The following is an 11,837-nucleotide window of genomic DNA, read 5'->3' on the forward strand; positions in this document are numbered from 1 at the left end:
CAGCAGGGGCTGCTCGGAGATGGGTTCCAGCCCGCTGCTGGAGGTCAGAGATGTGAATTCAGCCAGCAGCAGCAGGACAAACTCCAGTGCTTACAGGGAGCCTTGGTGAATGTTTAGTACGCTGAGTTTCCAAACCCTTACATGAAAATGTTTGTTTTCAACCTCTCTCCTTTTTCTCCAACGATGCTTAAAATACAGAGTGCTATTTCAAGCCTAAAAAGAGGTACTCTACTTTCAAAGGTGGATTTAATTATAACTCTACTGTTCTTAGTGTAGACCCTTGAATTGCTTTCAAGATTTTTTCTTTGGTGAAACACTAAGCTTTTGTGGTTTGGCACATGCACGCTGAGGGGGAGACCCACCGATGCCTTAAACAACCCATCAGGTGTACAGCATGGGGTCATGGCCTCTTCAGCAACCCAGACTGATAGTTGGCCCCATCTGCTCCTTTAACTCACACGCCCACTGTGTGGGTCCATGTCTTCTACCACTGTTAAATGATAAAATTACCTGGAGAAAGGGATTTTTTAAAGTTGGCTCTCAAAGTGCTGTAACTGCTGTACAGAATCGCACATTGTAAGCAGTGTCTGGTTGATTTTTTTCTTAAAAGCAGAAGCTTCACCTCCGTGTAGAGAAAGTGACCGTTTCTTACAACATTACAGAGGCTGTATGAGTTGCTGTCTCTTTTCCACCAGATGATGTCATGCCCTGGTTTCCTGGGCACCCAAAGTCCACAGGATGGAATCTGAACTCATTTGCTCTGTTTGTTTCCTCACATGGCTGGAAAGCGAACGAACCTGTATTTCCTTCCATGATGGCTATGCTCCACTGTCCCTGTGCTTCCATACGTGACTTAAATTGAACCAGCTGTCTGATATCTTCTCATTCCCCTGGATGACTGTGCTGTGCACTGCCTACCCCATCCCTGGGGAATCCCTCATGGCATGAGCTGTGCTAGCAAAACCTGGAGTCATGCTTCCTCTCCTCTGCACATCCCCTTTGGCTGCTCTTTCCTCCTCTCCTAGCCTGTGCCGATGGCCTGCCTGGGATTCAGTTCAAAGCCAAGACACATTTAGGTGTCCACTAGTAGGTGCCTACATGTGCTCTAATTTTCTCAAGTTTTCATCGTGGCCAATGGAAATCCTGTTGGGACAGTCACTGGCACTTAGAGTGATCTGGTCCCTAAAGTAGACACATCAGCTGGGACTCATTACCTAAACAAAGGTGCTGGTGCTGTTTGCTGGTCTCCAAGAAAGGAGAATCTTGTGTTGTATCTGCCAGCCTCACGTGGCTGTCTTGGATGTCTGGATGTCTCTTTATGGGCAACTGAGTGTCTCATGCCATGGCTGGTCTGCTGGGTTGATCTTCGGGGTGTATTCCCTGTACTGACTAGATCTCCACTGACTTTACAAGTTTAAACAGCTCACCACGTGTAGAAAGTAAACACCAGTCCTGAGTTCAGTCACACTACTTCATCCCGATCCAGCGGCTCTGCACTGAACCTGCTAGACAAATAGCAACACCAGCATTACAAGTGGCCCAAATCTGCTAGGAAGTCAGCTGTGCAAAAAACCAAGACAATCTGGCCAGTTGCTCTGCTTCTGGATGGCCAAGCTTGCGTGCATGTGTGCACCAAACACCATTTATGCCGTTGGCATCTGCCTGGCTTTGTCTTCTTTCCTCATCAACCACTGTTCCCAGCCACAGCATTTCTAAACAGATGCTGGTTCTGCTCACCGCAGCTCTGTGCAAACACAGAGAGACAGCAAAAACCCAAAGCAAGCAGAATGTACTTGCATACTTTGGCTTGTAAAGCACAGCCCTACCCCAAACTCCACTGAGCTCTTCATGCCTCGGACAGGCATGCTTTAGTCTGGTCCAGGAGAGTGTATCAGAAACAGCCTGGGCTGTCCTGAAAAGCCACTGCACCTCATGTACCAGAGACGGACAATGGAGTACTTGGGGGCCAGAGGGGCCACCCTGTCTCTTGTGCCTGCTGGTCTTGGCTGTTTATGATGTCTTCCTTATTGAGCTGCTCATTCTGATTCTGCAAAGATCTCATCTCATGTAACATTCATTTACAAGTTGATCAGACACATAAATAAGCATCCTCTTGCTGTGGTAAGGGCTCTGACAACACTGCCTTTATTCTGGGAAGCAGTTTCCTGGGTATTAATTAAGGCAAGAAGAGGGAGATTATGTGGAACCAACCATGTGCTGAAAGGTCTACTCCAAAACCATGCTGGGATGCCCGCAGCAGGGTTATCCAAGCCCAGGGATGTGCTACCAAAACAGGATGTCCACTAGATACCTTACCTACCCGGTCTCATTGCAGCCTCTCCAGCCTACCACTGGTGTTTTATGGAAAAGCATAACATTGTGAAAATGCACAGAAATATGACTGAGTGCTGGAACTGAAGCTAGAGAAGACAAGAGAGCACCGGAAAGTGTGTCTAACAAGTCTATGTGAAAGAGAGTGAGCTAAAGAGAGGAAAAAAGTGCTTCATGCATAACTTAATTGACTTCTTCCTTCCTCCCCTTCTGCTCCTCTGAAAGAAGTGGTTAAGCCATGCTCCAGGATGTCAGTGGTATATCCTGTGACAGTGGAGGTTAGTCTTTGTATTCAGCACTGGCATATGTCTCAGGAAAGCTCTCTCAAAAGCTCTCACACAGGACTGGTTCTGACATGGGCTGAAGTGTTGCAAACCTTGGTTGGGCAAGGGTGAATTCCACAGCCAGATAGCAGTACCTTGAGAGACCACGGGTATTACCTCTCCTTTGTGGTGGTTTCCTTCTAGGGACTGGGTTGCTCTGTATTGTCCCCCTAGGTCACTCAGCAGAGCTATACGGGCAGCAAGCTCTTGATCTTACTCTGGAAGCCAGCATAGGGCAAAGGATAATGAGTATGTCTTGACTTTTGGGGTTAAATGTTACTAGAAGTAATTTCTGGAGCTTCTGCAGAGGGCTTCCAAAAGCTTCCAAAAGGCTTCTTTTGTCACTGTACTTCTTCCTGACATCACTGTCACAGGACCCACCAGCTCACATCAGGCATTACAACATACTTGGTTTCAAAATACTCTGGAATAGGCCAAGAATGGTCCACTCAGCTGCACTGGATGGTTTCTAGAGGAACTCAGGGCACTGAGGCCACGGGAGCCATCTCTTCAAGGGCTGGCTCTGAGATGACTAAGAACTGGCACAGCCTGTGGCAGCCAGCTGGGTAAACATCCCACATGGGTGGAATTTCTCATGCTCTACCACAAGCATTCCAGGGTGGTCTGGCTCAGAAGTCAACTGAGCTGCTAGCAGTGGTGGTTCTCGGCATTTCCCTGCTTGGAGGTGTTACAGGAATAACCATGCTTCCCTCTTCAGCCTTCACATAGAAAGGGGCTTTCTCTCTCTGCTGTCCTTCAGCTGTATGATTGATAGAGTCTAAACTGAGGTCAGCCACTTCTTCGCCAAGAGTGAGAACCTAGAAGTAATGAACTGTCTCAGCAGTCTTCAGAAGACTACCAGTGGTATAAATAATGTCACTGGTTTCTCATACAGCTCATCACCTCCATGCATGGCTTAATTTTGCCTCAGGTCACGTAATCTCTGAGACATGCTGTCATTGCTTTTCCAGTGCTGAACAAGACTCATGTCCTCCTCAGGTAGACTTCCATGATTGTGACAATGGTCTCTTAGGTGAGCCTTAGAGGACAGAACAACCCCCCATGCTGTTCCTTCCCTCAGTAAATCCTTTGGACATCACTCTCATTTCCATCCTGGTGGAGTGGGGATCCTTATCCCTTATCTCTCCCTCATATGTCTTAAAAGTATGAATTTTAATTGTAATGGTCAGTCCAAACAGACTCATTCCCTTTTGATGCAACCAAATTTCTTTCTTTTCTTGAGATCACTAATTGTTATCACCAGTATCGCCTGGACCTCCTGATGCAGTGTATCCTAGATTCTCCTAGATTCAACTGTGTATCTTGGGTATACAGAACTTCATTTCTACATGACTGGAAACCATGGTGATACTGGTGAGTATTTATTGCCTTTTCTCAAGAAGTGCTTAGATTCCAACCCAAGAAGTATCTCAGATGTCAGGTGTTACTGAGACAGGACATAAAAAAGAGCCCTTAGTCCAGAGTTAACAGTCCAAACTAAGAGTACATGGAGCAGGCTGTTAAACAAAATACTGGGTAGGTAAAAGTATCAGATGGAAAAAAGGGTCTGGGAAAGATAATGTAGAAATCTAAAATAAAACAAATTTTGAGGTCAGAGTTGGATTTTACTTAACACTTTTACTGTTCTGTCAGAAAATTCAGTTTGGAAATCAAATCCACAGACTGGCTGTGTCTCTCCTTGCCTGACCTGTTAAATTGGGCAGTTGTATATTTTGCACCTGCCATTAACGAAGTATGTTGGTTGTCACTAACAATGTGAAATATTATAATATTTTTTACACCATGATGCAAAATAGCTAGATCTTAAATACATTTCCCATGAAGAAACCGCTAACAAATAGTCAAAGCAGAGAAACAGACATCCTACCTCTCATGGGCACCTGCTTTAGAATAAGATCTCTATTGACTGGAGCAAGTCTAGATGACTGCAATTAGGTCAGGCAAATCCCATGTGCATACATGATGTAATCATACCTTTCAACATACACATGCAATCTTATACACACATAACATGCACCATAGTGGTATATAAAATTACAAATGAAGATGTTAAAACACAGGAAATCTCACAGCCAACGGTGGGTATACAGTCTTGATTTGATTTCAGTGTGCATATGTGTTATGATCATGTTTGAATTATAAAATATGCCTTTCAATTGGACTTCTGATTCATGTAGTGTGAAGGTGTTGCGGAGACTTATGAATGATGTGAGACCAATAATATACTTAAATTAATTTTACAAAACAAATTAAAGATCCATCAACATTCAGTAGACCACAGATTCGGGATGTCAGATGTAACCATTACAACAAACTGACTTAAGAATTCTCCAGGTTTTAGAATGGTAGCCCAAAATGCACATTCACTCAGATGAGGGCTGTTAACCTTGAGGAATTACCTTGGGCAGCACCCTAACTGAAGGGGAGAGCCACTGCTCTGAGGAGGACTGACTCAACTGACCCTCCAGTGGGGTCCCATTTGTACCGTAGTCACATCTGATCTGTTGTCAAAGATGGCCACATTAGCCCTCACTGGCTAGGTGATCTCATCTTCTGCCCCATGACAGCCACATAATGAGGGTCTGCCTGCACAGGGGACAGTCAACGTTATATAAAATTATATATAACTTTATATAACTGAGGTCAGTATGAAATAACTGAGGTCAGTCCCAGTCCACCGGCAAGAGGGCCTCAAACCCTGCTAAAGCAGGTGCACCTGCCATAGCAGGACAGACTATGGAACCCCTCACTGCTGTACCTCAGTGTTACCAGAACATCATTTATACTTCTGCAATAGATGAGGTATGAAGGGAGGGAAGGCACCCTCCTTCACAAACCTGATCACACCCAAAACAAGCTTTTTCCATGCAAGAATGAAACAGAATTCCAGTGGAGAAATAGCAGGTGGCCATGTATTCCAAGACCCCACCATAATACCTTTTCGCAGGGGACCAGGTAAAACCAGTTTTAATGCTGGCATTCCCTGATTTTTTTAGATTTGACTCTGTGACCTTAACAAGGATTTTAAAAATCATTTTGTCTGTAATGTGCTAGGGTTTTTAAAAAGGCAAATGAGAACAAAACCAAAACCTGAAGTTCTATTAAGTGGCACCATGTTATGGTACCACTTGATATCACCATGGTCCTGCAGTTGGTTTGAAACCTCTAAACCCACAGTATACACCTCTTCCTGCTGAATTCTGCCAAGATGACAGATGGTGATAGCATATTTTCATCCTTTGAGATGCAAGGTCAGATACTAGGTCAGACATGGGGTTGCACAGAGACTTGCAGGAAGCAGAACAATGTCACATAAACATCCCAAGGCCTCTGTAGAGAGATGGACTTCACTGATTACAGAATTCCCTTTCTGCTTGTTCCTTCTCTCTTTGATCCCTCCTGTCTCATCTCTTCTAGCATGTTTTTGGTTTCCCCCCCTCCCTGTCTCTGGCTCCACGTACTATCCCTTTCTCTTTGCCTGTGCTGCCTCTCATTTCATTTGCTGCTCTGTCAATTCTGTGAGTTCATTTGATTTCAATGTCCTGCCCTACCACCAGGCTACCAGTCAACTCATCATTTCTTCAGCTAACCCTTCACTCCTCCCCACGTGTCTGGCCTGAAACTTCCTAACTCCCACTTCCAATTCCAGCCCCAGATTCTTTCCCCTATTTTCCACCCCAAAACATTTATATTGAAAAATACAGCCAATCCTTTAAGAGCATCTACGTGTTATTCAAAATTCGTAGGTGGAAAGGTATCATTCTTTTTCGGGGGGGTTTGCTTATCTGCAGCTGACGCCTATTATTTAATCAGAAGGCAAACGGCTCACAGCCGCCGTACTCGTGCACTGTTCCTCTGGGGGATGCTGCACTCTGCTGGATGTGGCTAGTTCCGCCACTTGCGTTTTTTAGTCTTCCTTATTTTCCAGCAATTAGTTCGTATTCAGCACTTTTCAGTACAAGTACAGTTTTAGCACAAATAATTTCTACTTTGCAGCATTCGTTTTCATGAAAGCTGACATGGCTTCTTCTGATTTGGCTTCCATTATACTCAAATCCTTAGATATAAGAAAATTAGTGGAAGAAAAAAAATGAAGGAGTGGAAATACATTTGGCCATCCAGGTGTTTCCTTTGTGCTTACCAGACCTCGGTTCTGCAAGTGCCATCTCTTGTGAGAGAGGTCTCCACAGTCCATGCCCCTTTGACCAAACATCCCAACTATGATAGGCTCCAGGCATCTTTCTGTAGTTCCTCTTCCTTAGAAGCACCGCTAAGGAAAAGTCTGCATGAAATTTGCAAACAATCAAGGACTCAACTGGTCTAATTAAAACAGAATGTACTAAGAATGTATAGGAAAACTGGAGTGGACCAAAAGGACTTGTCTGAGAAACTAACGTGGTTTACTCAGCAAATGTCAGGCTAGGGAGGTACATCTTGGATTCATTACAAAGGAAGCCATATCTTAGTTGTCGTCCGCTGCTATCCTCAGGCAGCTGTCAGCAAGACAATCTCTTCCTTCCTCTCCTTTCTGATCCTCTTGACTACAGCATCTCAGATACACAGCCTCTAGTGTCCGACGTTTCTTGTCCCTACTGCTCCCACAAACACCATTCCTTTATAGCCTGTGACCACTTTTGATGTTCAAGTTGTGACAGATTTCATTACCTTGTAACATGGGCTAGTCGCAGTTGTATTTCAACAATGAAATGTCTGCACCATCTGGGATAAGAGTCTCCCTTCTCTCTACAGTGGTTAACACCTTCTAACATGACCCTCATCCCTGCCCCCTCCAGCTAACTCTGGAGTTATATTTCCCAATTTCCTTTCTCAGAACTTGGCATTTCAAAAGCCTCTTTGATCTTGCCATCACCTCGGCATGCCTGAAGGGTAAAGATGTGTAGGCCGTGGTTTGCATGTCAGTCTCCCCTCATTCAAGGTGTTGGACTGGCTAGGTCGATTTGTCCATAAAGCAACAAGCCTGGTATTTTCATACTGTTTCATTATTGATACTTCTCCTTCATAACACCGATGAATTATTGACAAATTAAAGTCCATCCATCCCAGTGGCTAGGGAATTTACTACCTTTCGGTCCATGGAGTTCTGTTTCTGGACTGCGTTTAATTCTGTATTTCTCCTATCTAATGACAGGCATTTGATTTCTGTTTGACCTGAATTGTCAGCAAAGCAAAAGAGGATTCCGTCAGTGGAACAACAAGCAAAACAAAAGTACAATACTGCACTTCCGACTCCTTATTTATGGCAGAGACAGGGATGCAGGATCTGAAAGGCCTCACCTATAAAGAGCAAGTTAGTCAAACCTTGAATTAAAATATTAAACTATGTGTTCACACAGGAATGGTCACACTACTTAGCTGGTAATACCCCAGTCCCTTAGAAGTATAAATGGCTTTAATTTTGCTCCCCCAGTGCTATACAGCAACAAAAGGCAGTATTTTATTCTACAGAAGCCCATGACAATTTCAAGCAATAAAAAATTCACTATGGGACAACCTCAAAAATCTGTAACTCTCCATGGCTCCAGCTCTGGTACTTTTATTCTGATGCTGTCCATAACATAAGCACTTCCCGATCCCCAAAGGCCATAAACACAAGCAGGACCCAGTAGACCTTTTGCCATATTATTTTGCACATTCATAAACCAGCTGCTGTTTCTGAGCTATTCCCATACAGCTTAGCATGACTGCCAGAAGGCTCCTCTTAGAAAATTACAAGTATTTCCCCTTAGCTCATCCCTTTCACCATCCATCTCCCATTTCGGAAACAGTTTTTATTAAGCAGCTATGTGCTTATTCTGCCTGTTGAGATGTTACTGCTGTAGCTAAACAGTAACAGTAGGTATTGCACAGTGATGGATGTAGATACCAGAGACACTGGGATTTCAGAAGAGAACTGGGATATCCTGATACTTGTCACGCCAAATAGGTTTGGTGACATTATTATTGTTGTTGTTATTGTTATTATTCCACTAGACAATGATGACTTTTAGATCAAAATGTCAATGCTTCAAGGATCAGTTCTCATTAATCTCGACTGAAAAGTGTGTTGGAAAGATGCGAAGAGTTACCACCATAACCCATTTCACATTTTAAATTGATACATTAAAAAAAATGTTGGAAGTGCACATTCATTTGGAATTTTAGCTAATTTACGCTGAAATCGGTGGAAAAGTGTTAAAAATGAAACATCCTTTGCATTTTTAAGTGGACCTGGATTACTTTCTATTTGGATTACTGGTTCACAAAAATGTTTAAAGCATTGCCTTTTTGACTGGTTTTAGAGCAGGACCTCCAGTTTTGTGCTATAAACCCTTCCTGAACTTCTACAATGCAAGGGGTGGGCAGGCCTGTGGGTAACAACAACCCGCTTGGGACGAAGGCAAGAGAGTACAAAATAAACACGGAGAAGCAGTCAGGCCACGAGGCAGGATCTGGACTCAGATGGCCTTGGAACAAGTCCCAGGAGTGCCAAGAGCACCGAAAAGCCCCGAGGCTTGGCACAGCACCTCAACGTCTTCAGATGGCGGCCCCTGTGGCAGCTCCTTCCCAGGCTGTTTTCCCTTTTCTGATGTTAAGGGCACAGAGCGCTCCGGGCAGCGCGATGGCGAGCTCCAGCTCCCATGGATCTCTAGGCACGCTTCATGTTTGCAAGGTGCTGGTAAGGCTCCCTCCGCGCCCGCGCATCTCCACCGCCCCCTGCGCGCACCTGCGTCCCACCCGCTGCCTCCCCGCCACTCCACCGCAGAGCCCCTGAGCCCCAGCTGGCAGCGGCGAGGCGGAACGCCGTGCGCCCGGGGAAAGTTATCTCCCTGCGGAACGCGGCACATCGCGGCTCCGAGCCGCGCCGCAGCACCCGGGCGGGGGGCGGCGGCGGGAAGAGCCTGCCGCTTGGGGCGCCTTTCCCCCGACCTCCATGAGAGGGGGCTCCGGCTCTTCATGTGGCTCGGGATCCCACCGCTGCCTCCTTCCTGCAGCCCGGGCGGAGGCTGAAGCTTTCTGACAGGTAACAGGAGGGAGCGTTAGCGTGGAACTTAATTAGGCAGCATTTAGCTAATTGAGAGAAAACAGCAGTAGGTTTCCCTTTTCTTGTCGCTAGCGGGGGAATTGCTGCTCCCGTCTTGGGGGGCTGATGCTGGGGCACAGCAGCCGCTGGGTAAAGGGGGACCTGGGGTGGGAAGCGGCAGGAGCTTCTCGCCTGGAGCATCCCCTTGGCACCCTCCGGGATAGAGAATCCCCTTATGATATATATACTATGTACCCCTCTTTTTATATATATATAGTCATAAAGGGATTAATCAGCTTTTCCTTCGAGAGGCAAGACTAGCGGCAGGAACCTCTGTCAGCAAGGGAGCCTCAGGGGTCCGGGAGAACTCCCGGCAGCATGCATCCCCGCTGGAGGAGGGCCGGACATCTCTAGAAACGCATGTTGCCAAGGAGGGGCCTCGTACTCCGCGTCTGTGTTGGGATAATCCCAGTCTGAGTCTGAGCCGATTGCAGTCCCAGGTGGAAAAGGGACACTCCAATCATAATTCCCAAGTATTGCTATATTTCAATATATCTAGGGTCCTGCAGTAGATGTAAAACTGGAGTTAAAGCTGGCACGGAAAAGGCTTGCTGCTGGTCTCTTTCATCCTAAACTGTTACCTTCTGCTTTCCTCCAGTCCTGCTGCTCCTTCAGTTGAAGGGAGAGATGTGAATCTATTACCTAGTGGGCATAGTGGTTGTCTTCACAGCAAGCTCCAAGTCTGTGCCCTCTTCCAGCTACCAGCTCTGTTTTGGAAGGGCAGTTGGTATTATAGGTGATAAATTTTAAAATTATAAGTAACCCTGAGATGCTGAATACCTGAAGGACAGGTAAAATCACAGGTGGTGGTAGTGAAATAAATTGATTTCCTGTTTTCTCTGAGTTTTGTTGTAGATGTGATGTTCTAAGGATGCAAGTGAATCAAGGTTTGTAGAGGGAGTTAACATGTTTTATTAGGTTAGCTTATTTAGCTGGAAAAATACGTACAAGCTCTTAGGCACTTAAACCCTTACTAAGAGAGGTTGCCTGTGTATTCCAGTTGTATCCTCTTTTCTGATACTCAGCTGAATATCTGAATTTGCAGGTGTCTGAATTTGTCAGAGCCTTTCAAGGCCTTTCTCATATCCCGTTGTAGAAAACCTCTAATTTACGTCTGAAATTTTCTTCAACTTCTAAAACTAGATGTATGCATAAGCACTGCTCTGATTACATACCTATTATGTGTGTGTACCCTTAAATATCAATAGAAAGAACTGAAATGGAGAAATATGCAGAAAAATTATTTCCAACAAAACAAGTTGGTTATCAAAATATTTAAGCATACAGACGACTGTAAATGTATAGTGGAGGAAGTGAGAACGTTTTGTATTGCATAGACAATTTAGGATGTACTACTTTCCAGTCAACTCTTACTTCCCAGTAATAGATACTAACCATGAGAGGGCACTCCAGATCCTACAAAGAAATAATGTGGTTTGCTGGAACAATAGTGAACAGTCAGAATTTCCTAATCTGGAAACATGCTTTACGTGATTTATATCCCATTGGCATCTGGATTATGAGTCAACAGATGATAAAGTCAGATATTTATGACACCTCCATTTACCACCCTTTACAGCACAGTGCTAAATACCGTATAACTCATGCACTTGATTTAAAAATCACTTGCAGCATAGTAGTTCTAGTGATTTCTTCACAATTTAATATAGTACTTAGCTCAGGCTGTGAAGGAAGTTTGCTAAAAGAAATGATTAACAATAGGTTCTGTGTTTCTTTAGCAATGTCCTTAGCGTCCATATAAGAGTGTTAGTCCGGGTCAAGATGCTATGTCTGGTATAGTACAGTATGTTCTTACTGACATTCACCTAGGAGCAGCTTCTTTGACTGTATGTGAGAGGAGGGGCAGTCGGATAGGTTAGGTGCGTGATTAGTGGAGGAGTGCGGTAAGCTTTAATATTTCCTTTCATATGGTCTTACACCCCTGTGAATTTTGCCTTATATGTCCTTTTGTAGGAGTATCTTCTTTTTTTCCTGTGAGAAACATTCCTAAAGTATGCATTTCTTTTTCTCTTTTTCTTTCTTTTTTTTTTTTTTTTTTTTTTTTTGTGCACGTCTGTATT

This window comes from Strigops habroptila, chromosome 6, assembly GCF_004027225.2.
Source record: "Strigops habroptila isolate Jane chromosome 6, bStrHab1.2.pri, whole genome shotgun sequence".
Classification (NCBI taxonomy): domain Eukaryota; kingdom Metazoa; phylum Chordata; class Aves; order Psittaciformes; family Psittacidae; genus Strigops; species Strigops habroptila.